Here is a 6743-nt window from a genome sequence, read left to right on the forward strand (position 1 = left end):
CAACCCAATAATCAAAATGAGCCATGTTTCATGGCCATATACAAAATGGAATAATATGCCAAAATGAGCCATGTGACACCCCTAATTTGACCCTAGTCGAAAAGTGGTTTCGGGACCATAAAACCGAGTCACAAAAATAATTAATTGTTATATTTTATGCTTATTATTTATGAATAAGTATGTGTGAAAATTTCATGCTTTAATTTTGTCATTTGGATGTGAAATAAATAAAAAGGGGCTTATGTGAAAAATCTTGAAAATGTCATAGGTTAATTGGTAGTGGCTAAAAATTGCATGGTTTGAAGCATGAGGGACTTGCATGTCAAACATTCCTTTTTCTTGGTAGTGGACGGCAAGGATGAGCATGAATGACACATTTTGGCATTTTGTATGTTATATTTTAGTTAAATAATATCAAATAGTTTTATAATAAATAAAGTTATTATATGTCATAAATTATAAGAGGAATTAAATAATTAAAAGGGTGAGAAAAACAAAGTTGGGTCTTTTCTTCTTCTCCATTGCCGTGAGTAGAAAAGAGAAAGAAGGAAAAAAAAAAAAAGCTCAAGACACATTTGGCCATTAGCATAGATTGATTCTAAGGTATGAGTTTATGTCATTTTTTTTGTTGAAAACTTGTGAAATTGAGTTTGTATCTTAGTTCTATCTTAAACCATGAGTTATTCTCTTAGATTTTTTTTTATGGAAGCATGTACGGTTTTGTATAGAAAATCCTATGTTTGAAATTTGTTGTTAGAAAAGGGATTAAGAGTACTTAATAGACTCCACGAGGTTAAATTTCATATGAATAGGAAATTGTGAGCTTAATTTATGAGCTAGATGCAATCCCTTATAAACCCCACGTTGAATTTTGATTTTGGTCAAAGAATGTGTATTCGGCCAAGTTCTTGATGAGTTAAATTTGATTGCTTGAAGCTTTAATTTGTAATTAGTCATTAGGTGAGTTTTAAACTTGTCAAAGTTGATAAATTGGGGTTTAAATGGCTTGTTTATATTGTTAAGTTGGTTATGGTGATTTCATCAAATGATGGTTATTAATGATTTTGATAAATTGACCAAAGTGTAGTGATAAGTGTGAATTATATTTGATCGTTGCTCATGATTTTGTTGATTCGGTTATGTCATGTATTTAATGGTGGTGGTATAATGTTTGTGCATTATATGCTAAAATGACTTTAGGCTAAAGGGGTAATGTATTAGTAAATTGGCAATGGAGGCTAATTTATAGAATTTTTTAAGAGAAATTTATTATGTGTTATTTGAATGCGAATATACTCCCAAATTGATGACATGAATTGTTTGTAATTTTGAGAAGTGGTAAGGTGAATATGCCAATTGATATTTCTTTAAAAATATTAGTATAGCATTCGCCATAGGTAAAATGTCATAAGGATGGAATTTATGCTATTTGTTGGTAGCCTAAATCCATAAAGGAGCATTCGGTTTTGGTCTAAGGGATAGTGAATTGTTGTTGAATGGCCTCAAATGAAATGTGTATGTTATAAAATGAGTATTTGGGCAGGCTAATTGATTGAAAAGTGTTTGAAGCATGTTTGGGTGGAATCTAATTGAGTCCTTGTGACTGTTTTAATTGTAGTAATCGGCTAAAGTGGTTATTGTGTAACTATTTATATATTTTTATTATGATAGCCGAATGTAACATAAATAAGGATGTGAATAACTTGTAGTTTCAGAGGTTGTTAATGAAGACATGAGTGTGGAAGCATTCGGTCAAAGAAGAATGGTTGTATGAAAGTAAGATTATAAATGTAGTAGTGCCTTGTAAAGTGCGTAAATTACATGACTTTGATAAGTGTTGCTTGTGTTTTGAGACTTATCAATGTTTTTAAATGCTTGAATGTGATTTTTTGGATGATTGAGATGTGATAATTATAGTATTTTATAAATTGCTAAATGTAGTTTTAAATAATAGAGAGGTGATAAGTTGAATTTGTTTAATTAAGCTCAAGGACAAAAAGGGGGCACAAATTTCGGATAAGGGAAAGAGAAAGTAGCTGAATAGTCGATTCGTGATAATTTGATAACATCCGAGGTAAGTTTTAAGTATTTAAATTGAATGAATATGAATTATGTATATATGTTAAGGTCAATGACTTTTCTAAATGATGGCATATATGATGTTATGTTTAAATATGTGAATGATAACTTTAAAGAGTAAATTTGTATAAATCTGCTTGGGACAGCAGCCGTAACGTGTTTTAAAAGAAAAACACCATAAATTGATGGAGTTGAATTAGAGGCTGAATAAAATATAAGATTAAAGCTTAACGAGTCTAGTTTCTTATAAAAGAAACCGTGTAAGCAAAGGAATTGCCGATAATGAGATATTTAAAGTTGTGTGAGACAGTGTCAGAATGACTCTGAAATCCTCTGTTCTGTTTTTCGAAAATCATTATAAATTGTAAAAAAATGATTATAAGATAAGATTTATATTCTTAGACTCCTTAATGAGTCTAGTTTCAAAAGAATTAAACGAAAACATATTTTGAATTTTGTACAATGAGAAATTTGATTCGTAGTGAAGAGTGGTCAGTATAGTCAAATAGTGAAACAGGGGAAATTTTAAGAAAAATCTGGTATTGATTGGCTAAGCCAAAAATTCTGAAAATTTTATGGATAAAATATATATGAGTCTATTTTCAGGGAAAATTAACGGCACTTCATTTGGAGTTTCGTAGCTCCATTTACGAATAATTTAATGACTATTGGTGAGGAAAAAAAAAAGAAAACAGCTTGTGCTGAATTTGTGATTATGTTGTAAACCTTGATAAAACTATTTGAGTTGCTTATAAGCTATCGATTAAATATTGGTAATCAAAGTACCAAATCCGTATTAAAGTGAAGCTATAAGCCGTAAATGACTAGTATACCTAGTCAAATTTGTTATGAAGAAATTGATGTACAAGATATGTATGTGTAGTGAGGCCAAAATGGCTAACATCAAAGGTGTGTAAGTCATCTGAATGGCCTTTATGAAAATGTGTGCTATCTTTATTTGTATAATGTGGCCGAATGATCAATTGTGAAAAGTGTGTAGTATTAATTTTGTGGTAAGGCCGAATGGCCAATGTGATGGATGTGAAAGTGTATATATGTGATAAGGCCGAATGGCCAATGTGAAGAATGTGAAAGTGTATAAATGTGATAAGTCCCGAAGGGCATTTGTGCCAGTACTATATCCGGGTTAAGATCCCGCAGGCTTTATGCAAGAATATTATCCTGATTTAATGTCCGTAGGCTTCGAGCTCGTACTATAACCGGGTTTTAAAGACCCGAAGGTTAAATGCTGGGATTCAAGTAAGACTTTGATATTGAGTATCTGCAGTAAGTTACCATCAAATAAGTATTATGTATTTAAGATGTTCAGGTACGTATTACTTACTCATTGGTGGATTGGTTTCGAAGTGAATTATTAGTATCAAGGAGGTATGCACATGTGATTAATATTATAACTCCAAATATGAGAATGATCTAATTGGTAATGGTATGCTTGTATAATGAATTATGTGATGAAATATTCTTATGTATTAATGTATATTCTGCCCAAAGGCCTTATGATTTGAGTATGTGTTGTGTTCAGCTAGATGTACCAATACAAGATAAGGAATATGTTCGGTTCTTTATGTGCCAATATGATAATTTAGTACTTATCATGTGAAATACTTGAAAATATGGAGGTGATTTGAACAAGTGGATGGGATTATTGAAAGTTGTAAAATTGGTGAAGAATGTGCTTACCATGTGAATCGAACTTCAGTTGATGAAGAATGTGCTTTGGAAATATTCGACCGTCTAGGTCATTATTATTCGAAAGTATATATATGTGATAGCTAAGTAATGCGTTTATTGATATTATGGTTCGAGATGAAGCTCTAGATTAATTTCATCGAACAGTTGAAATGAATGACCAATGATATTGAATGAAAACACTTTGTGACTTAAAACTCAAGGCTAAAGAAAGGTGAATTAAATTATGTGAAATTTTGGCTAGGTATATTGGGTCAAATGAGATTTTACCTAGATTAAGTATATGTGAAAAACGTCATTGATTCAACAAAATTATTGTTTTACTTAAAACTTACTAAGCTTACGAAAGCTTACTCTGTTCGTTCATGTTTTGGTTTGTAGGTTGTGGATTCTGACTACCAGCTCGGGGATCGTCAGTACTTCGTCACACTATCTACCATTACGGCAGCCATAAGATTGGATTATCTTTTGGCATGTATAGGATAGACAATAAGTAGAATGATACTTTGACCTTCGTGTAGAAGTCATGTGATTACGGTATCTTATGGAACTTACTTGTATAAGTGTTAAATTCGAACTTTGTTTGCATCTAGCAATTTAGTAAATGAATGATCTTTATTCAAAAAAAAATGTTCAAAATTTTACGGCCCTGATCAGATTCCTAGTTTTCGGTAACGCCTCGTCCTATTTCTGTGATGGTTATGGGATAGGGGTGTTACAAGCCATCACTTTGGCTAACAAATATGACACATATAACAAAATGCTAAGTCCCCTATACATGCCATACTTAAATGTAGTAAACTAATTATACCCCAAAACATCTATTGATAGTGTGACTCGAACTCCGACGTCCACGATCCCCGAGCTAGCTTGGCGATGCTATAAGAAAGAGGAAAAGAAAGAGGGGTGAGCATATAGCTTAGTAAGTCATGTGCAAATAATAAACAACATAAGTCATGAAATTCATGGATTAAACATGCTATCAATTACTAACACATTATCATATTACACATATTAAACACATTGAGAATTGATAATAAATGCCTTTGAACATCATGCTTATCTTACTCTTTCATAACCATACCAAATTTCCCAACATGAATCGAGTCCAAAACTCATGAGATTTATGTACATACCTGTACCATGCATTACTACTCATTCTACCCCACATTCTTAATCATAATCTTGAATGGTCCGTTGAATTACCTAGAATACTAAAGGACGTTTCGAACCATCACACACCACATAAAATGCCAAAGCCATGTCCCCGACGTGGTCTTACATGGGTCCACATGCCGATGCCATATCCCATATATGGTCTTACACGAAGTTTCATGTCGGCGCCGATGCCATGTCCCAGACATGTTCTTATACGGGGCCTCACATCGATGCCATGTCCCAGACATGGTCTTACACGATATTTCATATCAATGCCATATCCCAGATATGGTCTTACAGTAGCATACGTATCAACGGTGATGCCATGTCCTAGACATGGTCTTACACTGGCTCTCATATCAACGCCGATGCCATGTCCCAGACATGGTCTTACACTGGCTCTCATTAACTGTGGTGTCATGATATTCGAATCCTAAGCATTCCTCGAGGTCATTTGGGACTTCCGAGATATGAAGCTATCACAAACTTTCAATAAATTGTCACAAGCCAAATTCATTAGAGCATTCATACATACGTCATAGAACATCAGTTATTAAACGCATGATAACGAAATTGTTAAATTACTTACACACAACTTACCTCGGTACAAAATATGACAATTTGCAATTTAGTCCACAACCTTGCCTTTTCCTTAGTCAAGGTCTATCCCTCGTCCCTCTTGATCTATATAGCACATTTAGCTCATTTAATACACGCACTATTCAATTCAGTCCAAAAATCAAGATATGAAAAAATTATAATTTTGCCCCTAAAATTTCACAAAATTACGAAATTGCCCCTAGGCTCGTAAAATGAAAAGTATCCCATTTTCTCATTACCCAAGCCTAGCTGAATCATCTATTCTCTTATAGTATCCTAAAATTTTTATTTATTCACACATTTATACATAGTTTTTACAACTTTTATAATTAGGTCATTTTTATCAATTTCACCAAAAACCACATAGTAAAAGTTGTTTATCACACATCAAACATTCATTTCTTCCATTAGACATCAAAACACAAACATACCATTCATGGGTATATTTTTGGACATGAACCCTAGCTCAAATTAAGGGTATAAATAGCTAAATCGAGAACGAGGATTTCAAAAATACAAAGAACATTAAAAATGAGGCTAGGATGCACTTACTTTGAGCTTAAAAGATGAAAGAAACCCTAGCTATGGCTCCTTATGAAATTCGGCCCAAGGATGGAGAAGATGGACTCAAGTTTTGACTATTTTTCCCTTTTAATTCTTTTAAATACCAATGGACCAAAATGTCCCTCCATTAAAACTTTGATATATTATCCATCCTATGTCCATTTTTATCCATAATGACATATAATGGTCTATTTGCTAAATAAGAACTTCAAATTTCAAATCCCATCACATTTAAGTCCCTAAATCAACTAGAATATATATTTTTCACTTATTACAGTTTAGACCTAATGATTCAATTAGATGCCTTATCGGTAAAATTTCTTATTGATATTTTTACACAGTTATTTAATCACACAGTAGACCTTAAAACTTTATCGATATAAATATTTCTACCTCGAATTTGTGGTTTCGAAACCATTGTTCCATTTAGGCCCTAATTTAGGATGTTACAAAAACAACATCCTACTTAGGGTAGGATAGGGGTGAATGACTCACCCTTGTATTTATACTAGGGTTGCCACCCCCTTCATGTTATATGAAGGGTTTTGGGTCTCTCTCACATCGGGTCCAATTTCGAGTACTTCATAGGGTTTTTAACCCAGTACTCTATAATATGTTCCAACTTGGTTTTG

The 6743-nt window shown here is 32.9% G+C and overlaps 1 long non-coding RNA gene across 1 annotated transcript; it reads left to right on the top strand.

Annotated features, from left to right (window-relative positions):
* The first annotated feature begins 410 nt into the window (after positions 1-410).
* Positions 411-4428, top strand: LOC108464844 (uncharacterized). The gene is made up of 3 exons (XR_001868362.2): positions 411-603; positions 1986-2074; positions 4171-4428. It is a non-coding gene; the product is annotated as an uncharacterized LOC108464844 (long non-coding RNA).
* The last annotated feature ends 2315 nt before the right edge of the window (positions 4429-6743 follow it).

The sequence above is a fragment of the Gossypium arboreum genome, chromosome 10 (assembly GCF_025698485.1).
Source record: "Gossypium arboreum isolate Shixiya-1 chromosome 10, ASM2569848v2, whole genome shotgun sequence".
NCBI classification, from domain to species: Eukaryota; Viridiplantae; Streptophyta; class Magnoliopsida; order Malvales; family Malvaceae; genus Gossypium; species Gossypium arboreum.